This window comes from Equus quagga, chromosome 8 (assembly GCF_021613505.1).
Source record: "Equus quagga isolate Etosha38 chromosome 8, UCLA_HA_Equagga_1.0, whole genome shotgun sequence".
Classification (NCBI taxonomy): Eukaryota; Metazoa; Chordata; class Mammalia; order Perissodactyla; family Equidae; genus Equus; species Equus quagga.
The window spans coordinates 48113497-48139652 of NC_060274.1; the positions used below are offsets into that span (position 1 = coordinate 48113497).

The 26156-nt window shown below is 37.2% G+C and overlaps 1 pseudogene; it reads right to left on the reverse strand.

Annotated features, from left to right (window-relative positions):
• Positions 1-4445: 4445 nt before the first annotated feature.
• On the reverse strand, positions 4446-26149 carry LOC124243304 (uncharacterized; annotated as a pseudogene).
• Positions 26150-26156: the final 7 nt, after the last annotated feature.

Genomic DNA, 26156 nt, shown 5'->3' on the forward strand with positions numbered 1-26156 from the left:
AATATATATTTTTTAAAAAATTCAAAGGTTGAACTCAACGACTAGGAAAAGAGATCCCGAACAAAAGGCAAAAGTTGGTAAATCTAAAGAAATATTGTATATGAATTAACATTAGCAGTGATAATAATTAGGATAGAAGTAAGAGGACAGAATTAAGATGCTTATCAATAATAACTTGTAAGGTGTGAGCAATTAAAATGGTGTAAATATTCACTAAAATTTCTAAATTAACCTCTAAAACAACAGAAGTGAGAAAAGAAGTAATTATTTCCATTCAGCTGAGACAAAAGATGTAATAAGGAAACAAAAACTAAATTGATTTTTGAAAAAGTTAAAAGAGATAATAAAAACATATCAAAACAAAAAGAAAATTTTATATGTGCCATTAAGAATATAAATGTTCTGAACTTGAGGTTAAAAGCAGATTTTCAGATAGGGTGCAGAAATAATTTAGCTACATATTTTTAAATGATGTGAGTGAAGCATGAGCACATGGGCCACCAAATGCAATGTACAAGAATTGCCATGGCAGTACTCTATTAAATAGCCTGACTAGAAGCTATAAGTTCCCATTTGTTTAGACTGGATAAATAAATTCACGTATATTCACAAAATAGAATATTATTCATCAATAAAAATGAGCAAATACAATAGTATTGAGACATCTCAGAAGCATAATATTTGAGTTAAATAAACCAGACACAAAAGAGCATACGTCTTGTGATTCCATTTACGTAAATTTCAATTGTTGGCCAAACTAAAAAGTTAGAAGTCACAATAATAGTTAATCCTGGGGTTTGGGTAGTAATTGAAATAGGGCACAGAGTGAACAACTGGGATGCTGGCAGAGTTCTGTTTTTTTGTTTTTAATCTGTGTGTTGGCTACATGGATGTGTTCAGTTTGTAAAAATGTATCAAGATTTAGACCTGACTGTGTATCTGTCATAATTCAATAAGACATTCCAAAACAGGATATGAAAATTTGAAAAAAACTTATGTATACGTGTGTGTAACCACAATAAAAAAGCAAAAACTAGAAAAACTCAGATGTATATTGAAAACTCACATGTATATAAAGCAATAGAATGGTAATTGAGAGAGGGAGAGAGAAGGAGAGATTAAAAACCCAAATGTTCTGTATTATATTGATATTAGACAAAAAAAGCATAAGACAAAGGCGACATTATGGGATAAATGCACTAATAGTCTACAAGAATGAAATAATATAAATATAAAGCAATTAGCAAGTAAAACTAACAAGTCTACTTTCAAATTGAGAGTTCTCAACATGTTTTTAAATTATTGAAAGCTCAAAGTGATTAAACTTTAGTTAGGAAAGATACTTTACATAACAAAATTAACAAGTATTGATTTCTTAGAACAATATAGATAGAATCCTGCAACCATGTGACATTTACAAAAATTAACTTTTTATTAGGCAATATACCAAGTGGCAAAAGAAAAAGGAAAGATTTGATATTAATAGTCCACAATAAAATTAAATTACAAGTTTATTACAGGAAGGATAAATGAAAAATTGCCATACAGTAGAGACAAAAAGATCCTGCATGCTTTTAAATATTGCATAGATATAAGAAGAAATTACAATGGAAATGTAAAAACATACTTGTAACTAAAAAGTAATGAAAGTAGAATATACCAATATTTGTGGAACTGAGCTACAGTGAAACAATACCACCAAATATACTATATAAGGAAATAGGAATGAGGGAATGTTCATGAGCTTACAACATATTTAAGAAGGCTTAAAAAACAACAGAATATGGCTGGTCCTGTGACCTAGTGGTTAAGTTCGGTGCACTCTGTTTCAGCAGCCCTGGTTTGCAGGTTCGGTTCCTGGGTGTGGACTTAGCACTGCTCATCAAGCCATGCTGTAGCAGCGACCCGCATACAAAATAGAGGAAGATTGGCACAGAGGTTAGCACAGTGCCAATCCTCCTCGGCAAAACAAAATAAAAAACAAACCTATATCTTAAAATAATTGATGATAGGGAAAAAATGGAGGGTATTAATTGACAAAGTAGAAAACTAGTCACAAAAGAGAAATTAAGAAAATAAAACCTTCCTTAAAACAAAGGTTAGTAAATTAGACAAATCTCTACCAAGGTTGATGGAGATGAAGAAGGACAAGAAGGAGGAGGGGGAGGAAAAGCCAGCCAAAAATAACTATTATGAAGAATATAAAATTAGAAATAGCGTAAGTCCATCAGATATTAATATCTTAATAAGAAAACACATGCCAAAAGATTTGACAACTTTGACAGAAGGGGAAGATTTCTATAAAAATATAACCTCCTAGAAATCTTATAGTCATTAAAAATGCTGAATCAGTAGCTATAAATTATCCCATAAAGAAAACAGTAAAATCAAATGTTTCAAAGCTGAGTTCCATCAACTTTTAAGGAACAAATTATTCCAATATTGTAAAATATCTTCCAAGAAATTGAAAAATGACAATTCACTCCATGAGAGCACTAAAAGCACCATATGAAACCAGTCAAGGCCAGTTAGAGAAAGGAAAATTGTAGAATGAATAGCAGTATTTATATCCCTACTTTTTTCAAAGTACATAGAAGAACACTAATAATATTAATATTGGCATCTGTAAATAATCGTTATTGAGCACGCACTGTGTGCTAGTGTTGTCCTAAGTGCTTTATATGAAATGTCACTTGACTGTCACAGCAGCGAATGGGATAGGCCTGACCCTCATTTTAGTGATCCTAGGTCTGAGGATCTGGGCAGGTGCATGTTCTGCTCACATGCTACGAGGACAGAACAGGGACATGAGCCCAGGCCTCCAACTCAAGAGTCTGTACTCACTGCTACACTCCCAGGTGTTTACCTATAGTTTGCCTTCCAAAGCAACTTACATTCATAGATTTTAGGGAAAAGCCATAAATTCACACCACTTATACTGACAGAAGGGAAACATAGCCATGTTTTTCCCAAATTAATGAATAATAAAAAAATCATCCCTTTTTTTTTTTTAACATGCTAGTTTATATTTGCTTGCTGGTTTATTTTTCAACAGCTTTACTCAGAGTGGGAATAGGACTAACACCATTGGCTCCCCTGGTTCTCAGGCCTTCAAGTTCAGACTGGAACCATGTCACTAGCCTTCCTGGGCTTCCAACTTGCAGACAGTATATCAGCCTCCATAATCACATGAGCCAACCCCTCATAATAAATCCATTTCCATAAATCTATATATGTTCTATTGGTTCTGTTTCTCTGGGGAGCCCTAAACAATATACCCTCAAAGGATAGCCATCAAGAGGGCTGCAGTAAAGAGAATATGTCAGAAACTAGTAGCTCAAAGAATACAAATACTGTCAGAGGAAGTGGTGAGAGATGGACCAGATCACTTCACCCTGAGTCTTGGGAGCTATGCTTGGAACTGAGCCTGAGGAAAGCCATAGGCATTTAAATGTTTAAACAAGGAAGGATGGGACACTTATGATCTAGAAATTTCTCTCCGACTGAGATTTGGAAAGTGAATTAGAAGAGGCAAGGAAAGTGGTTACAAGTAATGGATACGAGAAGGGCTGCATGAGGAAAGAGATATGCTCCCAGTTTTGGATGTATGACCCAGATAATAAGAGAGAGGAAACTTCTCGGGGTCTGTATTGCATATGAGACCCACTGGGGAGCAAAGTGGGGGGAGAGGGGCTGGTAAGAGGGAGAAATGCCTCTTGTGGCTATATAACAGTTTTATTAGTCAGAGTTCTCTAGAAAAACAGATCAATAAAATGTGTATATGTAGATATTATTTATAAGGAATAAGCTTACATGATTGGTAAATCTGAATCTGCAGTGTGAACCAGCAGGCTTGTGACCCAGGAGAGACCATGGTGCCAGAGGAAATTCAAAGGCATTCTGCTGGAGAATTTCCTCTCCCTTGAGGAGGTCAGACTTTTTGTTCTGTTCTTTCAATTGATTGATTGAGCTCACACACGTTATGGGTGGCAACTAGCTTATCAAATTTCACCAGCTTAGATGTTCAAAAACACCCTCTAAATTGACACATAAAATTAACCATCACAAAAGCACACTTTGTCAACTTGGCACCCACATGAGTACCCTTAAACTGTATCTAATCTCCAAATAAAGACAATAACAATGTCATACTTCAGCCTAATGTGATACAACAGTCCTGCATACAACTGAAAATGCAGTAACTGTCTTCCTGGAGGAGGATTTAAAGTCCTTGGATGATGTTTACTTTTCTCCTTGACATCCCATAAACTAAAATACCATGATGTAAAGTTTACAATACTTAAATACTATGATATAAAGTCAATACATCCTATGTTATGTAAGGGGATAAAGGAGGAAGAAAGCATATTTGCTTAACATACACACACACACACACACACACTCATAACAAAATAAGTAGGAAATACTCAAAACAATTATAGGCTTCATTGCTGTGATTGGTCACGTGGTTTTAGCTGGTATTTATAACTACCTTCTTCCACTACCCATTCTGTATTCCCTTTGCCTTTGACAAGCACCTCAGCTGGTCATGGTTCTTTGCCTGGTTGGGTCACCCAAACCTTTATTCTTCAATATCTAGGCAATTAGTAGTCCCACCTGGATCGGCGGTTGTAATTTTCCACTGACTTTACTCACGGGACATGGTAATACTAAGAGATACCCTAAGGGATCTCCTGTCTTCTAGGCATGCTCTTCCTTACTTCCATCTTGGAGTAGTAGTCCAATTTCCCCTTGGTAGTCAGGATCAACCACCCCAGCCAGCACAATAATTGTTTCTTTGACTGTTGATTCACAGGCACGAAGAGTCCAAAGTGGCCAGGGGTAAGTCTTAACTTCCAGTTCAGTTGAATCATTGTTATTTCTCTTTGTGGAAGCATTTCTTCCTTTGGAAAAAAGACCTGTAGGCCAGCAGAGTATAAGCTTATAGGAACAGGAAGCAAAATTTTTGCTAGTTGGTCACTAGGGATTATAGTCGTGTTATCCCCATTTCTACCTCTTCATGTTTGGACCCGTGAATCCTGGCTATAGGAGAAACACCACCATATATTGGATGCTGATTTGGAGCACATACAGTCTCCTGGAGAAACTTGCCCCAGCTCTGAAAGGTATTGTCACCTAGATGGCTTTGTAAATTAGTCTTTGAAAGGCTATTTCACTATTCTATCAAGCCGGCTATTCAGCATAGTGGGAAAAATGGTAAGCCCACTGAATTCCATGAGTTAGGGCCTATTGCTGCACTTCGTTTGTTATGAAATGAGTTCCTTGATCAGAAACAATGCTGTGTGGAATACTATGACAGTAGGTAAGGCATTCTGTAAGTCCACAAATGATAGTTTTGACAGAAGCATGGAGTAGGAAAGTCTAATCCATATCCAGAGTATCTATTTCGTTAAGAACAAAATGCTGCCTATTCTATGGTGGAAATGGTTCAATGTAATCAACCGGCCACCAGGTAGCTAGTTATTTACCCTGGAGGATGGTGCCATATGCAAGACTCAGTTGCTCTCTGCTGCTGGCAGCTTGGGTACTCAGCAGTGTCTGTAGCCAGGTCAGGCTTGGTGAGTGGAAGTCCACGCTGCTGAACCCATGCATAAATTCCATCCCTGCTACCATGGCCACTTTGTTCATGAGCCCATTGGATGCTGACGAGGTGGCTGGGAAAAGATGCTGACTGGTATTCACAGAACAGGTCATCTTATCTACTTGTTTACTAAAATCCTCTTCTGCTGAAGTCACCCTTTGGTGAGCAGTGACATGGGACACAAATATCTTCACATTTTTTGCCCACTCGGAGAGGTCTATCTAACACCTCTTCCCCAAACTTCCTTGTTAGCAATTTTCTAATCATCTTCTTTCCATAGATGTTTCCCTGCCCATCCAGCCAAATCACTGATCTTAGCATATAATTGCACATCTCTCCATGACATACTGCTTGAAGGCCTGTCCCCTTGGAGGATTTTCCTTTACCACTGTCCTTCAAGAATGTCCCAGAAAGGGGATACAGGGCTGCAGCTGTCCTCTTTTGTGCAGTGCCTGCGTAACTTGTGGAACCATCTATTAACTGGGCCCAAGTCTTTTCTTCCTCCATCACCTGATCAGAGGGAACACCCCATGCAGCCATAGGTGCAGCCTTGGAGAGAGAAGGCAGTGTAGCAGAAGTGGGGATCACAGGCATTTGGGCCACTTCTTCATGTAACTTACTTGTACATTCTGGGTCTGCTCAGGTTGGATCTTGTAGATACCACTTCTATTTGATGATAGAGTGCTGCTGTGCACTGCCGATTTTATGGGTTGGTGGGTCAGATAATACTCTGCTCATGATGAGCAGCTCTGATTGCATAGTAACTTAGTGGGCCATCATTAGGGGTTCAGTCTCTCCTGAGGCCCAGTAGCAGGCCCAGAGCTGTGTCTCGAAAGGACAGTAGTTATCTACAGAGAATGGCAGGACCTTGCTCCAAAATCCTAATGGTCTGAGCTGTGATTCACTTATAAGGGACTGTCAAACGCTCCAAACAGCATCCCTTATCTCCCATTGCCACTTCAAGCACGATAATCTGCTGGAACATAAGGCTAAATGGCAGAGCACTTTGCATGGCAGCCTGGACCTATTTCAAAAACCTTTACTTCTTCTGGGTCCCACTCAAAACTAGCAGTTTTTTAGGTCACTTGGTAAATGAAGTGCAATAACACACTCAAAGGAAGAATAGGTTGCCTTCAACATCCAAACAGGTCCACTAGGTATTATGTTTTCTTTGTTTGTTTGTTTGTTTGGCTGTTGGAAGATCCAAGTTGTTTTGAAAACAACTTATCGTTCATCTTAGAAAGGGTATCTCGACATGCTCCACCCTACTTTCGGTATCAAAATCTGTTTTAGTCTCAGTTTTCTAGAGAAAAAAGACCAAGAGAAAGAGAGAGTGAGAGAGAGAGAGATTAATTTATTATAAGTAATTGGTTCACATGTTTATTGAGGCCGGGAAATCCAAATCTGCAGTGTGTTCTGTCAGGCTGGAGACTCCAGGAAAGCTGATAGATAATTCCAGTCTGAAGGCCAGCAGACTGGAGACCTAAGAGGGCAGATCGTATAGATGAAGAGTGAAGGAAGACTACTGGAGAATTCCCTCTTACTCAAGAAGGCTGGTCTTTTTGTTTTATTCAGGCCTTCAACTAATTGACTGAGGCCCACTCATATTAGAAAGGCAATCTGTTTTACTCAACATTCTCCAATTTAAATATTAATCCCATGCAAAAACATCCTACAAGTTGACACGTAAATTTAGCCATCATAATAGTCACTATTCATGATGAACTTTAGAGATTTGGGAAAGTTCATTTATTAAAATGAAATTATGTATTTTATATACAGGTTTCAAATTTGTGATATAAGAAATACACTTTCTAGGAGATTCCTATTAAAAACAATATTAATTATTCAAGACAAACTTGTCCTCATTATTTAAATTGTACATCTAGTTCTTTAGGTATTTCTGACAAATGTCAGAACTTTATAAGCCTGAAAATATATTAATTATATGAGATAGTTTCCCTTCCTTCCTTCCTATTTCAAACTTAAAAATAAAACAGCCAGTTATTTTACCAGTAAAATGAATTTATTCCGGAATAGCCAAAGAATTGCAATTTGGAATGTGCATGCTATGGTGGACCATAGGCAAATCCGTCAAACAAGGGAAAGGAATGCTATTTTATGGAGAAAAAGGAGGAAATTGAGAGGGGTTGTTATGAATAAAGTCCACTGGAGAAAAGTAAGAGTTCAGGGTATTGATGATTTCTCAATGGCTGAGTTGCTGGGGTAGTCAATTTCTACTTGAGAAGCAATGTACTTTTCTTCCTGTAATTAATGAGTCTTTCCTGTTGAGGACTTCTGTTGGGTCTGTAATTGACTGACTTTCCTGCAATTGACCTTGAGTGGTACTGCTTGGGAACTCCCCCTTCTGGCTTTCCAACTCCATTTTAAATGAGGTTTCCCTTTATTAATTTCCACATTCCCTCCCTCCCTCCTTCCCTCCTTTCTTCCTTTCTTTTATCTTTTCCTGAAAGAATTCTTAAGGAGCGTTTATATCCTTATTAATGAAACTGCCACTTGTGGACTTGCTGCATTACAATTTTCTGGAAGCTTGTTAAAAACGCAAAATCTCAGGCCCTTTCCCAGAGTGACTGAATAGAATCTGCATTTCCACAAGCTTCCCCAGGGGATTGATGTGCACCTTGGAATTTGAAAATCACTGGAGTAGTTTAGTAACTCTAAAGAATAGCTGTCTCTGTGCTGCATGCAGTACCCAAATGAAGAATAGTGAAAAGAGAAGATTGATAGATATTGGATACTTTTTAACAATAAATTTAAAGCTTCCCAGGCGATTCTAATGTGCCACTAGGACTGAGAACCACTGATGAAGACAAATTGTTCCTTTTACGAAGATGTGGAGAGAATTTGTGGCTTTTCTACGTATTCACTGGTATTTATGTCAGAACCAGAACTAGGCACAAGTCAATCTGTTCTTAGGTAAATTCTGATTGGTGGAGAGAGAGATATTTCAGTGAGATAAGACCAGTATGAGAAGTTCTATAAAAACAGAGAACTAAAAGTAGAAAATTACCTCACAAGTACACAGAATGGTATCATGTCTTCCAAACAGAATTCAGTTCACAATGTACCAGGGACACATAGATAGACCATTGGGTCAGACTGCCTTCAAAAAAAGGATTTTATGTTTTTAAAATTCTTATAACTACGTACAAAATTAATCGAAGTAATATAGAATTTCCTTGTGCATTCATGAGGCTATTGTAAACGGAACTTTAGTATTTTATAGGCATATTATAGGCAAAACATATATCTAATATCAAATAAATAGATTCTTTTGCTCCTTTAGTCTCAAAGTCTAGGATTCTGAAGAAGGAATAATCTGTTCTTATACTTGTACATTGCCTTAAATTTAACTTGAAGCCCATCATCAGGTTTATGATCTCAGTTGATATAATTATTCCTGGTTTCATTTTATATAGCTCAACCTCATGATAGAGTTTCTTGATCTTGTTTTCACTTTAGAAGAGGCTGAGAAGAAGATTCTTGTGTAAGTATTTTTAGAAAGAGTGCTTCAGAGGCTCAGCATCTGTCTCTCTCCACATGAGGCTTCTGGATAAAAAGAAGAGTGGTCACACACCAACGGGTACAGTTTCAGTTTTTCTGTTTCTAATGGGTGATGTATTGTCCACAGGCATATTTCCAAGTATTATTCTTTCAGCAACAGATTCACTTATTTTTTAACAACCCTTTTTCTCTTACAAAACAATTAAGAGTGATAACAAATGTTATTCCTTTTGGGAGAGGCTTCTTCTCCACCACTGCCTGGGCAACGTAAATTATTACTAATGCAACTTTCCCACCAGAATAAGAATTGCCTTGAGTGTGTGAAAGATCATGATTTGAAAATTAGAAGCCACAAAAATACTCAAGAGCTAAGCAATCTAGTCTACACTTAATTTATAAAAGAACAATGTTTAAGCAATGTTTGAAAATTTTTGACTATTTCTTTAGTAGATATTTTGCCAACATTATAATGAACCACTCCATAAAGCTTATGTGAGACTGGAGGTCAGGCAAGGAAATGCTGGAAAATCCAGTTATCTACATTAAACCTAATCCTGTTAATCTAGGCAAGCTCTCTAACGTAATTTTGAATCTAGATTACAATGTCTGGACATGTAAACTAACCATTTAAAATGTACCTAATTCATAAACTTGATAAACAACAATTTTTTTCATTCTGTAACTTGAACACAATCTCGCGTTAATTTACAGTTTGCTAGAAAGTAAGAAAGAAAGTAAAGAAAGATTGTAAGAAAAAAGACAGGCCATGAAATCAGGTAGAACTGAGTGTAAGTCATGCCTTTACCCCTATGTGGTGAGTGATTTTTCATGTTACTTTTATCTCTATTAGCCACTTTTCCCCCAATTGTAAACTATTATGATAACAGCTATGACTTAGTGTTATAACAGATCTACAGGGCCTGGATCATAATAGGTGCTTAATTAACATAATTTTTGATTCTTGTTAAAATGAAGGGCACTAAAATGCTGAGAGTCATGGGGGGAAAATTTCATTCAAAGTCATAGCTTAACAGGTGAGAAGAAAAAAAATAATAGGGGAGAATATGAAGGTTCTGTGTATGTGATAAGAAGGCAAGGAAAAGAGGAAAAGGGAATATGGAGTTTAAGAGGGTATGGAGGGGTTCCAAAGATTTTTGGTCTGCTTCACCAATTGTCTGAGACTAAATATTTCTGAACCTTGCTTCTCCTTACATTTACCTAGAGACTTTAAAGAAAATGAAGATGCCTATATCTCCTATTTAACCTGCTAAAACATGAGCTTTGAGATTGAAAAGGACTAGCAAAATTTAAGAAAATAGACACATATTGATAGTGCATAACATTTCAAAACACAAGAGATAAAAAGATGTTAAAAGTTCTGGAGAGAAAGAAAGACCAAATAAAAGGCTCATGGAACAGAACGCATCAGGCTCTTAATTGAATCTTGGAAGCAGCAATCAGTCTTACTTGAAGCAGTGCCTTCAAATACAGACAAAAAATAATTTCTATCTTAGATACTCAAACTCAGTCATGTGTGAGCATAGCATAAGGACATTACAGATATGTAAGATTTCTAAAAATTTCCTTCCTTTGCTTCTTTTTCCAGAAAGCTGCTTGAGATGTTTTCCCCCAAATGAAGGAATAGACCAGGAAAGAGAGAGGCATGTTACAAAGAAAACAGGAGACTCCACACAGGAGATGAGCAAAGAGAATATCCAGGAGGACAGTGAAAAAGGAACATAAGGGCACAGCTGTGCTCCAGGCATAGAGAACACTCTGTGCAGTTTGGAGCAGTGTAATTTAAGAGAAAGGCCGAGGGTGGCATCACCACAATCTGTGTCCTTGGACGATCTTTTTAAGTTGATGACACTACTGGAGGATATGCTCCACCCAAACAATAGAGTAAAACAAGAAAGGGGAAGACTTGATATACAGGAAATAAAATATGCCACTTAGGATGACAGTGAAGAGAATCAAAGGCACATAGCTGAGGAGTAGACCTAGACAATGCAGTAGAATAAAGATCTCTGGTAGTAAGACTGGGAAAAGTTGGCCTAAGGGGAGCAAGTTTTAAAAAGAGCCAGAGAAGCCATTTCAGAGAGATTGCCTGCACTTCTTACTCCTTGAAAAATTGCACTATTTGAACTGGGCCAAACCTTTGGACTGGGCCAAACCAACACTGTCTTGCAAACAACTGTTTGTAAAACTAACAGGAAAGCAGAGATCCTGACCCCAAAGACTAATGATGACTGTGGGCTCTTTTCTGAAGCTAGAATTGTAACCAGCCGTGTATAACTAAAGAATAACCCAGCTTATTAATAGCTATAGAAGATTTTTTTCTTTTCCTCTTCTTTTCACATAATTACCCCTTTTCTTTCCCCGTAAAACCCCTCCTCTTTCACCCTGTAATTGGGACGCCATTTGGGTCTCTACCTAAATCTGTGCTCCCTGAATTGCAATTCTTTGATCTCAAATAAACTCTTTGCCTCTTAAACTGGTTTCTATTTTCATAGGTTGACAAGGCTTCCAAAGAAAGTTTGAAATTCAGAGTTTCCTAAATTTTATTACTTTTTGGATAATTGCACTGAAAGGATGATAGATGTTGAATTTACTAATATACACACAAAAAAACTCTAGGCAAGTAACAACAAACAAACAAGCAAGTAAGGAATATTTAACTTTAGGACAAATTGAAAAAAGGCAAATGTGATCCTGTTATGACACTATGACAATTTTTAATAATATAAACAATGAATACTGCTTTAACACCAAATTTTTAAACGGAATTATAAAAGAATGAGAGCGTCAAGTAAAAGTGTTGGCAATGTAAGAGAGCTAAATCTTCGCCCACATAACAGCAAAATGATAGATAACATCTGAAATTAATGAGTCCAATGACAGCAATTTATTCATGTTGTTTAGATTTATGGAGACTAAACAACTAAAAGAGGCAAGAGTGCTTGTTTATGGAGAAGAACACTGGGTGGGAGGCAGTGGGGCAGCAAACAGCCCATTAGTTATAATCCATTTAGTTTGCTATTTAACTTTTTAAGCTATGGTACATATACTGCTTTGATAAAGTAAAATTCAACTAAAATATTTATAATGCAGCTTTTTAGCCACCTAGATATTTTCAGGCTGGCTTCTCCAGGTAACATCCATTGGTTTCAGTAATGCCCCCATGTGTTTGCACGTTGACCCTTGAACAGCAATATGCTCCTCACAAGTAGGGCAGTATATACTGCACAGGAAATTACCACCGCTCACCAAGCCCTGGCCCACCATATAAATTCCGGTGGAAATAAAGAGGATGAGGCACTGTTGACATCTGCAGATAAAGAAATTCTTTTCTCTGTAAACAGGAGGCTGCCTAGCAACCATTATCCTGCACTCTGAGGAGACACTAGACCACACATTTTCATTTCTGTAACTATTATGAAACCCAGTCTAACAATAATTAAACTTATACTCCTGATTGGTTTGGAATTATTTTACTATTATCAAATATAACTTTTTTATGAATCAAAGTTACAGAAAAATGTGAAAAATACATTTAAGGAAAAATAAGCACATTAAATTACCTGCACTGTATAATCTTTATTTTTCTTTCTAACTGGTTTGATCATTTTACAATAATATGTGCAAAACCAACACCAACAATAAGCCAACATGCACAGTTTGGAAGTTGAAGTTGAGTGAAATCCATTACGTTTCATGGCTTTGCATTTCATTGCATTATCCTTTCCACTTGAGTAAATGCACTGTACTCCATTTGGACTTAGTCATGCTGTAGTTTGCCTGTCAGAAAATTTGCATTTCTGTGATCAAAATGAAAGATGTGTTTGAGATTTATTGGAAAAGTGGGTGTAGAAAAGGCTTTAAGTGCTTCTGAGATCATTTTTCTTTTATGATGATTTGTAAGGAGCTTTGGAAACAATGTGCAAAGCTTCTAGGAGTGTCTGGAGTGAGCGTTTAGCCCTGGCGGGTGCGAGATGCCTTCTCAATTAGCGCACACTCCATTAACTCTTTACCCAGAATGAGGCATGACTACTTTGCTTTGGTAAGAGAATGAAAGGATAACAAGAGCAAGAATCTTTTCTTTTTGTCTCTGAACTTTCAGCATCTGACAACTAATAAAAATTCGTTAAACAATTAAATATTTCCAACTCTTTTTCTTAAGTTATGAAAGTCAATATCAATTTATGTATCAAATTAAAACCGCCTGGCAGCTTCCCTAAAGCAAATCAGAATGAGTTCAAGGAAAAACAAGAAATGCTTTAGGCTTGCTTACCCTAAGTCTTCGGGTAGGTTGTTTTCTGAAGCCACCTGGCTTCTTCCACAAGAGCTAGGCAACACCATCATGTGTTCTTGAGTGTTCTACAAACTAGATGCCAGGATTCCTTTCAATGCATCAAAAGAACGTCAACATGTCATTCTGCCTATAGAAAATGTCCTGATTTGGGCAGGAGTTAGCTCTTTTTTTGCATTAAAAAAATCTCCTGGGCCAGCCCTGGTAGCCTACTGGTTAAGTTTGGTGTGCTCTGCTTCAACAGCCTGGGGTTTGGTTCCTGGGTGCGGGCCTATACCATTCATCTATCAGTGGCCATGCTGTGATGGCGGGTCACATAAAAGAAAAAAACTTTTTTCTCCTATCATCACCATCAAAGTTCACACTGTAAACCTACTGTGGAAATGGTATAAGGTTTAACATAGTATCATGCCTCTGTGGTCACTGTAAACACTCATTTTTAATAATAGCATGAGCTCTCAAATTCACAATTCTTCCTTCTGGACCTTAGGGCTAATTGTGATGCCAGGATTTTTGATCTTCTGGCTAAAAATCATTATAGCAAATGAGCGTTGTTCCTGGGAAAATGTAGAGATGTGAGTTTTCGTCAGCAAAAGAATGGAAATGAGTAAACTATAAGTCTTTTTCCACTTAACTGGTTGACTGTTCAGACCACAGGGGAAGACATCCCCAGGGAGGGAGGAAAACGAATACCAGCTGCAATATTTAAGACTTCCTGTAGCTTTTCTTTTCCAATAAAGGGATACAGTTACTTTTCCAGTGGCAGAAATGACGTTCTCAAGCTGGTTATTGCTAGAGGTTTGTCCTCCTGAGATTTCTTCATGCTTTTGTGCAGGAAGTGACAGGCTCCATATTAAATTGTGACTGGGTCTGAGAGGATAAGCACACTCCCGCAGAAGCCCTGCATTTTGCCCCCAACTTCTGCTCACCTCAGTGGGGATCCACAATAATAAGTCAGTCTGTGTTCAGGACTGCCAGGATAAACAATAAATCACAATAATTCTACCGTTCAGAGATGAGAGGTCTCCTACCTCAGTTCTTAGGAGATTTTTAATCATGGTGGAAAGGAAAGGGTGTTAATGAGGTCTATAATTAGGTTAAAACAGAGTAATTATGTCCTATGTTGTTATAAATGTCGGGGTGGCTAATATCATTAAGGGAAACTAAATACTTTCTTGGACTGTGAAGATAAATTGAATAAAAATACTACTGTAAACAAGGTGCTCTCTTGTTATGTATGGAACACATCCCTGGTGGCGAGCATTGAGAAGAGGGCAGTCTGTGTGCAGTGGAGAAGCAGGCAGCATTCACACTAGCCTTTTATGAGCAGCCTCTGCTGGTACCTAGATCCTAGTCTATGAAATTACAACACTTCCTTCTTGCTGAGTCACTATGCCTCTATCTCTTTGAGATGACTACACTTATCTTTTAGATTTCTTATTGGATCCTTTGTATAAGAGCACTTACCAATAAAGAAGGAAAACATCAAAAAAGGACTGATAAGAGATTTGTAGACACTATATCCCCAGTGACTACTCATTCACTGTAAGCACGTTGTAAATGGTTGAGACAACAAAACTCTCCACAATATCTCATAGTTTTAATATATTTATAATATGCTAAGATTATTCTTAGGGCGTTATATTGATTACATCCTGGTATCCAAACAACAGTCCTATAAGGTACTATTATTCCCAGTATGAGGAAACTGAGACTGAAGCATAGATTGTTTGCATATTTCGTGAAAATTACAACCACTGCCACAGGATGCATTCGGATTCAAACATGAAACTTTCTAATTTCAAAGCTCATGTTCATATCATGACGTGGCATCCTTATCTCTTCCTGCATGGAACGGGTGAGTGACAGGAGTGAAAAAGATAGGACTCATTCTGGCATGTGAAATAGAAAAAAAAATTACAGAAGTTGTAAACATTCCAACGTGGCAAGAACGTCAGTAAAACAAACAGGAGCTGGGCAAGATTTATATGTGTGAAGACCAAAGATATTAGCATTCTCTTTCTCTATTTTCAACATGCTTTTGAGTAAAATGTAGAATGAGGCAGTCTAGTAGAGCGGTTTACAAGACACATTCAGCAGTGCCTACATTCAAGTCTCATCTCCCGTTCAGAACTGTAAAATCTTGGGCAAAGTATTTCATCTCAGTCTCCATTTCTTCACAGATGAATTGAGTATAATTTTGGTATTTCAGAAGGTTGTGTGAAAATTAAGTAGATTAACAGAGGTAAGGAATTGAGAAGGATGTGGACATGCAACTTTTATACAAGCACGAGATGTTTTAATTTTTTTTTTTTGAGGAAGATTAGCCCTGAGCTAACGTTCACCTCCAACTCTCCTCCTTTTGCTGAGGAATATTAGCCCTGAGCTAACATCCATGCCCATCTTCCTCTACTTTATTTGTGGCATGTCTACCACAGCATGGCTTGATAAGTGGTGTGTAGGTCCACGCCCAGGATCTGAACAGGCGAACCCTGGGCTGCCAAAGTGGAGTGCGTGAACTTAACGCCTGTGCTACCGGGCCATCCCCAAGATGTTTTAATTTTTGAGAAGGCTACAAGAATATTTATTTCTGGTATGGTCTGAAGAATAGTAAGACTTTTCGTGAAATAATTATGTTTCATTTTCAGTATTTTATTTTGTTTCCCAATTTTTATTAGCTACTAAATATTAGAGCCAAATTTGTAGCCCATCCATATGAAGTGCTTAGGGCCCAAACACGAGGGCTGTTTGGTGACAGTATTTACCACATGACTGATTAACAAGACACGTATGACTTACTGAGCTAAGAATGGAGGCACCCCTTCCCTTGTTTACTTATTCATTTTCTCCCTTTAGAATCTTCCCACCAAGCTGAAGAGGATCTGTACACATAGAGAATGATGAATTTCTTCCTTCTTTCAATGGCAAATTTCAAATTAATTCTCAAGTATATCAGATTATAGTTATGCATTTTTGCATGGGTGTTATTTTTTCCACACTTTTCCCCTCATATTTCCTCATCAACCTCTCAATGTCTCACTTATGATATTATGAATCCACACGAGAATATAAATTCTGTGAGAGCAGGGAATATTTTCTACTTTGTTCCATGCTATATCTTCACAGTCTAGAACAGTGCCTGGTACACATATTTATTAAATTAATAAGTTAATATTAAATGTTATGTATCTCTACAATCCCCTTCCCTTTAAAATCTTTGGGAATGAGAGGTATCATTTTATAAATAAGTAAAATACTGCTTTGTGTATGACAGAAAATATTCTATATCCTTGAATCTCTTCCCCCATCCGTTCCCCCACATACGCATACACCTGTCTAAATCCGGGAAATGTTAGTTTCAGGTATAACAATAACAATTAGGTCACAAGCTTCATAATTTTAAATTTATGAGTATTCTAAAAAGCCCAAATATTAGAAAAACAATCTTATATATATAATATATATATATATATGTATGTATGTATGTAATTTTATATATATAATTTTAAAATCAGTACATCTTGGCTATTGTGAATAACACTTCAGGGAACATGGGGGTGCAGATAGCTCTTCGAGACACCAATTTCATTTCCTTTGGATATATACCCAGAAACAGGATTGCTGGATCATATGGTAGGTCTCCTGTTAATTTATTCAGGAGTCTCCACACTGCTTTCCACAGTGGCTGAACCAATTCATGTTCCCACCAACATTGTACAAGAATTCTCTTTTTTCCACATCCACATCAACACCTGTTATCTTTCATCTTTTTGATAACAGTCATTCTAACAGGTGTGAGGTGATACTTCATTGCAGTTTTCATTTACATTTCCCTGTGATTAGTGATATTGAGCATCTTTTCATGTACCTGTTGTTTATTTGTATGTCTTCTTTTGAGAAATGTCATTTGCCCATTTTTTAATTGAGTTATTTGTTGTTTTGATATTTAGTTGTAGGAATTTCTTATATATTTTGGATACTGACCCATTTTTGGATATACGTTCGTAAATATTTTGTCCCATTCCATAGATTGCCTTTTCATTTTGTCGATTGTTTCCTTTGCTGTATGGATACTTTTTATTTTGATGCAATTTCACTTGTCTATTTTGTTTTTGTTGCCTATGTTTTTGGTGTTATATTAAAAAAATCATTGCCCAGACTGATGTCAAGAAGTTTTCACCTATGCTGTCTTCTGGTAGTTTTATAGTTTCAGGTCTTACATTTAAGGTGATGGATATATTTAATTAGCTTGATTGTGGTAATCATTAAATTGTATACTTTAAATATATATAATTTTTATTTGTTAAGTATACCTCAATAAAGCCAGAAGAAAATAAACATAAAGTTTAAAGTAAACTTTCTTTTTTCTATGAAGCTTAATCTCTGTGTAAGTAATTATAGACATAGACAAATTTGCGAAGAAAATGCAAATATTCATCATGCTGGCTTTATAAAGTATTAATTGGGATAAATCTGTATTTATCATAAGTTTTAGCCCCAAGCCACGTAAATTAAAAATAAGCAATATAGCCTCTCTTTCTTGACTTCAGTAAGTTTTTTATTTTCTTTAACATAACAATGAACTGAGATTCTCCAAACTGGGCAATCCAGAACAAAAGAAAAACTGACTCTTGGGTCAGCACAAATATCTGAAGTTAATAAACATTGAGAGGCATCCATCAGTAGGTCACAATCATGATGGGTGGTACTACAAAGGATCTAGCAAGGACACGTCTAGGTGCAGCTCTGCAAACACTGTGTAAGGAGAAGTTTTATCAGATATCTGGAGCGTATGAGCTACAGCAAAGACTGGCTAGATGCTCAGCAGGCCCATTTCCTCCTCCAGGGCACAGAGCTGAACGACATTTCTCAGGCTCCCATGCAACTGGATTGGATCATATGACTAGAACTCCCTAATGGAGTGGCAGGGGATGTCAGATGTCAGGAGGCACAGGAAGTTAACAAGGGGTGTGCCTTCTCGGTACCATTGTCTCTTCTTCTTTCATTGGTGGCCATAGGGGCTCTTGGTTAAATAAAGCTAGTAGAATGTCTCTCAGGATCAGTCCCTGAATAACTGTGTGGACCTGAGACTCCTGATCAACCTAAATAAGTATATGTCTTTAATGAAAATTAAAATTGTATTTTGTTATTGAGAATTGGAGTTTGTTACAGGACTCAGCCTATATTCTCTATATACTCTCTATGCTGTTAGTTTAACACGATGGAATTTCATTGACATTTATTTATTTACACTGTGCTAAGTACATGCAGTTTCATCACCCACTAGCCCTGCACAAGCTTTTTCTTGCCATCATCTTTATGGTTTGAGTCCAAGGAGAAAGAGGAAAGAAGACATCTTCAGTGTATTTTAGTCTATGCAAGGTGAGGTGGTGGGGAGCATTTATCTACTTAATCAAGCATAACTGAGCAAGATATCCTTCTGGAGCTTGAGGTAAATATTCAAACTCATATTAAAAAGTGTGTCCTATCCTGGCCTTGCCCTCAGTTCTTACAGTTCCCTTAGGGAACTAATGTAGGAGGTGGATGGGCTAAGACAGGACATTGGCTTCTAAGAATTCCTATTCTCTTTAAATTCTGATATTTCCTAGTATTCTACATAAGTGCTGATTTGACATTATCCTCATCTTTCACTGTTTTCATTTGAGTGTTTCTTGTTTCTTCTGATAATTTTTTAATCTCATACAAAATCCGAAAGAGTTAATATACTTAAGACATCTCCAGATACAAATGAAATCAATCTCTTTTTAAGATCACTATCAAGTTATGAGTTTACATGCACTTAGTAAAGTGTTTGATCAAGTTACTTTATATTCTCTCACATAAAATAGGAATCTATGAGGTAGAAGGTAGTCTCTGAGAGCACCACTTTGCTTTGTTGAATTCAATACTTTCAGTAAATTTCAGGGCCATAATGATTAGATTAAAGGCCATCACTAAAGTTTAAGATTACTATTTCAGGAACAAATAATTTTGGCATATTGACACAGTAAGATAGATCTAACAAGGTGAACATTACATTTTACAAACTGTATTAAGGATTTGGTGCCAGCCACATCCACACTCCCATTTCAGTAGTTAAAACAAATCAACATTTGCTATTTATAGAGGCTTAAGAGGAAATGTGAAAAAGAATTGTAAGCCCATTACATTGTCCCAAGATATGGAGATAAAACTCTTAGAAAAACTGGGGGAATTAATTCTGTAATCCCTGTAGACTAATATAATTGGAATGTAGTATTCAAAATATGGAAGGGGATGCTCACCCTTTACTTTGCATTGGCCATAGCATTCCTAGAGTGTGTTGATGGCCTCTAGACAAAGGCTACCAGGAACACATCTATAGTTGAAAACTGGGATTTGTATTTGTTGCAGTGAGAGAGAACACCATGATTGGAGACTGTGAGGTATAAGTGCATGTTAGCAAGAACTTATTATAGGACTTAGGCTTTGGCTGGAGGAGAGTCTAAGAAACTGGGGGATTGTTCTTGGACAGTTCTGCTAGAAAGACAGTGCAATTTAATGATTGAGTATCTCAATAAACCTTCCTTCTGGAAGGGTAAACTAGTAGGAGGAAGTAGCTGTAATTGGTAAAGACTTGGTAGTCTTTCATTTAGTGAGAGAGCAACTTCAGAATAACTTCAAAATCATATATATTTGAGTTCAAAGCCTTTCTCTGTAACTTTCTAGCTGTATGATCTTTTAAAATTTACTTAACTACTCTGATTTCTATTTATTATTTTTAAAAATGATAATAATATTATTCTTCTTAGAGTGAGTCTATGTACTTAAAAGAAAAAGCAATAATCGCCATCATTATCACTACCATTACCTCTACCATTATCATCATCATCATCATCATTATCAATCCCTTTTAATAGAATCTAGGCTGGACCTGGAAATTAAATTGTACTTTAAAAGAAATAGCAATAGAGATTCATGACATTCTGGAACATTTGGAAACAACTAAGTAGAGATGTCAAGTATGTAGTTGGATGTAAGAGTCCAGAGTTCAGAATATAGGTCTGATACATATAAATATCTATACTCATTGCCTTAGTGCTCAGTGAGTCTTGTGGCTTTAAATGCATCTTCCGGTGAGCAGAGACACAGAATATACCAGTACCAAGAACAGACACATGTGGGAAAATGGGAGGAATCTGAAAGATGATTGAAAAAGAGTAGCCAGTGACTAGTGAGCTAGGAAGGAAAAAAAAAAAACCCAGAGATTGGGGTTTCTAATTGAAGAAAGTGAGTAAGCACCTGTTTCAAAGGCTGAAAATCCATTAAGTAAGCTGGATTAAATGTATCAACATGAGGGTCATCAGTAACCTTAGAAGTTGCATTGGAATGAAGAAGCGAAAGTGTGATTGATGCAGGTTAAAGATTAAATGGAAGGAGAGAATTTGGAGACGGAGAACAAGCAATTCATTTGAGAAATTTTACTTCAAAATAATGGAGAGGAATAGGATACTATCTGGGAGTGAATAGTTGTTTTTTTTTTTTAAAGTTTGTATGCTAAAATTATTCCGGTATAGAGAAAATATATATTAAAGTGGGTGAGGGAGGTGGCCTCTGGAAAGTAACTGGAGCAAGCAAGTCTAGAAAGGAGTCTGGAGAGCTTAGGTTTGTGACGTATGCAATGGAAAGCTTATGGCTGCAATGCCAGTGAGTAGGAGTTGAGGTAGCAGAATTCGGCAGTGTTCTCTTCCAATTGTTTTAGTTATCTCAGTGAGCTAGAATGTCCATCCTCCGAGAATGATGTTGGGGAGAGATGTTGGAGGTTTGAAGATAGAGGAGAGGGTGGGAAGTTGTTCTCCAGGAGAACAGAAAAATAATAGAATTAGGGCACTAGTATGATACAGATTTTAAAATGTCAATAGTATTCGTGCTCGTAAACTTAAAATGCACAGCCACTGCTCAACCATTACCAATAATTGTAATTATCCTTAGTAAACATTTAATTCTGACTACAAGCAGTCTCATCCATGTTACTCCTTCCCTGTTTTCATTAGTAGAATCATAAATGACAGGGCTAGGAGGAAAGGTAGATGGTATCCAACCAATAAAACTATGTTTCAAAAGGACTCCTTTCTCTGATTACCCCTTTCCTGATACGGTTAATTCTTTCAGTCTCCTCCCTTCTGGTTCACGTTGTAGAAATGTCTAGTACCACATACTTCATGATAGTGTCTTGGATTACATATAAATCCATCCCTTTCACTAATTGTGAAATCATTCAGGGCATAATGAACATAATGTATGTATTCCCAACACCTAGTTCAGTGTCACATTAGAGAATTTTTTTTCTGAGATTGATGAGTGAATAATGCTTTCTTCATTCACCATGATATTTTTTCCCCTGAAACCAATGTAATGATTTTTGTTTATTGTTATTAAAAATAATTTTTTAAGATAGTGACCTTTTTCTTCAAGTTGTTTATCTAATTTAAAATCCTAAACCATTCATCATAATTGGATCATTCTCAAATTATCAACTCCAATGTTTTTTGCAGTTTCTTCCTTATGCAAGTAAAAATATAGACATCTTTGCAATATAAGCCAAATATAGAACCCTGAAGCATACTTCTTAAATATTTTCTCTAGTTGCTGTTAGTCATATAATTAGCAATATTATTTTTCAGTTCACATATCTCTAGTGAGTTATCTATCTCTAACAAATTTGAAAGACTATTTGCTAAAAGTCAAAATAATCTGTGTTTCCAGAAGCATCCTCATATTCTGCTAACACTATTGTATTTCTTTAAAAAAAGAGGTTTTCAGTGGTGTAGTTGTTAAGTTCACGCACCCTGCTTCAGCAGCCTGGGGTTCACAGGTTCAGATCCTGGGGGTAGACCTACACACCACTCATCAAGCCATGCTGTGGCAGCATCCCACATGCAAAACAGAGAAAGATTGGCACATATGTGAACTAGAGACAATCTTCCTCAAGCAAAAAGGGGAAGATTGGCAACAGATGTTAGCTCAGGGTCAATCTTCTTCACTAAAAAAAATAATAATAATAAAAGAAATTTCCCATGCAGAATCTATTACTTTTAACCAACACCAGCTCCTACAATAAACTACTATCATTAGTACCCAAACATCCATTTCACAGTTCATTCTAGTTAAGATGACAGCTTGAGCCAAAGCCTCTTGGCCTTTACTCCCTCCTTCCAGTTCAGATCACAGATGTAATCCTAGTCTCCAAACTAAAGAACATAGGCAAGAAATAGGAAAGATTTCTGAGGGAGGCATCTAGGCCAGGCTGATGAAAATAATGGCTAACAATTATTACTCACGTAGTGTGATGAGTAATGATTTAGACCTTTCAGAAGAATACTGAGGTATTACTTGGCAGATTCTCATTGTCCACTGGCTAAGAGGACATTGTCTAGTGGAATCCAGACAAGACTTTGTAATTTGAGGGGCTAAGGAATTGTGTAAGATACTGAGAAAAAAATTGTAAATTCCATTAGCTGTTGCAATCTCTACCATTTGACATCTACAGCTCTGGGAAGCTGCTGGTGCCACTCAGAAAACTGTGACGCTATTACAGCCCAGATGTGGAAGGCTATTCCTATATGGAGCAGGCTTTTTCGTTCTTAGAGTATGCAGCGATCTCTCAATGGAGACTGGCACAGCCACGCTACACTCTTTCCATGGATGCTGAGCAAAGCAAATGCTGAATGAAACAAAAACAAAACAAAGAAAATCTGTTAACCTTTAGAGTAGCAATTTCATTCACAGATAAGGAAGCTGAGAGAGATGAAGTTATCCGGCTTTGACTCCCTACACTTCTTTTCTCCCTCCGGGTTGCCTGGATGAGGAAAGAACCATGTAAAATTATAGCTACCAGTCTTCTGAGTGAGAGCATACTGAGATCAGTGAGTGAGGCAGTGAGGGAATGCAGGCCACATCGCCTCCATCTGTTCATGGGAAACCACTTCTGTGTGTCAAAAGTGATTAAACAGAAGTGAATGAATAAATAGACCCAATATGGCCCTATGAAAAGATTCTAAAACATAAAAGGAGAAACATTTAAAAAGGAATGTATTAAACTGGAGTGATATTTGATCACATTGGCTTTATTCTACCCCTAATAAAATTACAGAAAATATGCATAATTGAGATTTCCACTAGCCTTCCAGCCTCTGGAGTCACTTTCTATCAGATAGCAAAGTAATACTAGTGGCCGCCTCTCCTGTCACTTCATCATCCCAGGAGTTTGAAGGGGGACTAAATTCCTGTTGGTAATTCATATAGTAATTTGCATAACTTCTTTTACTTGTGGAGTGACACAATAAAAATATAGGAATTTAATACTTATAAATAGTGCCTAAAGTCTCAAGATAAGTAAACAACTTAAATTTGAGCCAGGGGAGGTGGGCAAAGATAAGAATATTTGTGTTTTTGTTTTGGTTGTTGTTGTTTATTTGTTTTACTGTGGGATAATACAGTCTAGAGATGCCCTTTAATTCTAATTTTAAAGATTAGAAAATAAACTTGAATCCAGTATTACACACATATGCAAACACACACACATACACACTATGCCTACAGGACTCATATATCAAAAATATGAAACCACAAAACCAAAAAAGAAACAAACAAACAAATAAAAAGTGATAGAAGAGAAGACTGCATTCCTTTACAAAAGACATTCTCCTAGAACCAATTTAAACAAAACAACTATGCACTGGTTTCAAAAGCCATATGTAAAATAAAATAAATAAGCAAGGATAATGTAATAGAGTAGGCATGGTAAATTACGAAACTGCAAATGAAATGGGGAGGTGGAGAAAGATTAATGTTACAGTTAAACCCAAGGCAAAAAAAACAACATCCAGAAAAAACAGAGTGTGTTTAGATTTCTAACACTTATGTTAGACACTGACAGCACAACAGATATAAAACTTTATGGCCCATAAGTAGCAGCTATATCAATATCTATTAACCAATCCTCTCTCAGAGTGTCAGAAATGACGGTTCAGCTTTTGCGTTGGTACCAAAGAGGTGGCTGTGTTGTGGGGGATTGAGGCTGAGTGCTGCCAGGACGGGCACGCTCTGTGGAGGCTGGCAGATCACAGGCAGTTGTCCAGTCCACTGCCACGGGCCTTGGGCTAGTGGGCGTCCTGCTGCTCTCAATCTGCAGACCATCCATTTCACTTACTTTTTGTTCTCCTCTCTGTAATGTCAGCTTGATGATGATAGGATTGTTTTTTCTTTTTGTTTAGTTTTGTATTCTCAGAATCTGGAAGCATGCCTGGCAAAATAAAGAATGGTTCCTGATTATTTCTTGAGGATGAATGACAGAGTGTAGCTGTCCACAGCTTTCTTCTCTGTCTACCTGTTATTGGATCACCCCAAACCTCTTTGTTCCCTCGCTACTTTCCTGCGCCGAAAGAGAGCAATCACACACTTGAAAAGACTTCCCCCTATCGCCTTCATAATAAGCACTGGGCTTTTTTAATCATTGTCATGCAGGCTATATTTGATTCTTGTTAAAATCTTTTCTCTACTTTCTCATGTGCTTCAGATGGCATTGGCCCAGAACTGAACACAGATCTGACAAGATCAACACACAGTAGAGAAATGAGGGTATGTGCCTAATATAAAATCCACTTTGCCCATTATGCACATTTTATTTAGCAAAGCTTTCAAAGTTCATAGAAGAATCTTTATGTATTTTTCTTTTCAAAATTGCCAACTTTAAAAATCAACCAATCTAGATTGTAAATAGATCCTTGTTTCCTCTTCTGCAAGTTCGTAGAGCCTCCCATTTCAGGCCCACTCACAGTCTATTTTTCATGATTTGTACAACAAGGATTGTGTCCTTCTTCTTCTTTTAATGTTTCAACAAGAAGACCATATGAGTCTTTTTGTACACATTTTGTGTACAGTGACGTAACCAGTATCTGCTTGATTTCCATTTAAAATAGTAAAGTGTCATTTTATTTCTCTACTGGTTTTACTATTCCCTGGAGCCTGGTTTTGCTATTCCAATCCTCCTATAAGCTGATTGGCTTCACATTCTAGATGCGAATCAAGACACTCTTATAAGAAGTACATCTTCACTTTAAAAATATGTGAGAACAGAATACGTTTAACCAAATAGCGGATGAAACAGATCAACTGTCTCAACTTGCAGGGGATGCAAAATGAACATTCCCCACACTGATCTCATTGCTTCTTTTGGGAGTTTTATTTGTTGGTAGCCTAAGGCAAGATGCTCACTCATGTTTTTATTACTTACTTCAATCAACAACTTGTTTCATTACACTCTATGTGTGTCTCAAATTGCACTGGAGCTGCGAATGTGACCACTCTGGGCTGCAGCCTGGGCCTTGGGCAGTTTAAAGATGCCTGGACTGGCTGGGCCCTGGACACGGGTGGGCTCTCAGGGATCACCAGTGTTCCCGAAGTTTTCTTGTGAAGTTGCACGTTTTTTGCATATTTACAGAGATTTTGCAGAAGCACTGGGGACAGTTAGACAGAGTGCTGGACTGCACATGTTTTCTCCCTCACTTCTAGAAATAAAAACCTTGCACTCAGGGAGGTGCCTGCACGTGCCCCATGCACACACCCACGTGCTGGCCTTTATTGCCAGAACCGAAAGGCAGAGCAGCAAGAGGTGCATCCTGGAGCTCTACACAAGGTGCAGGGGGACTTTCCATAATGCCAACACACGTCATTTTTATT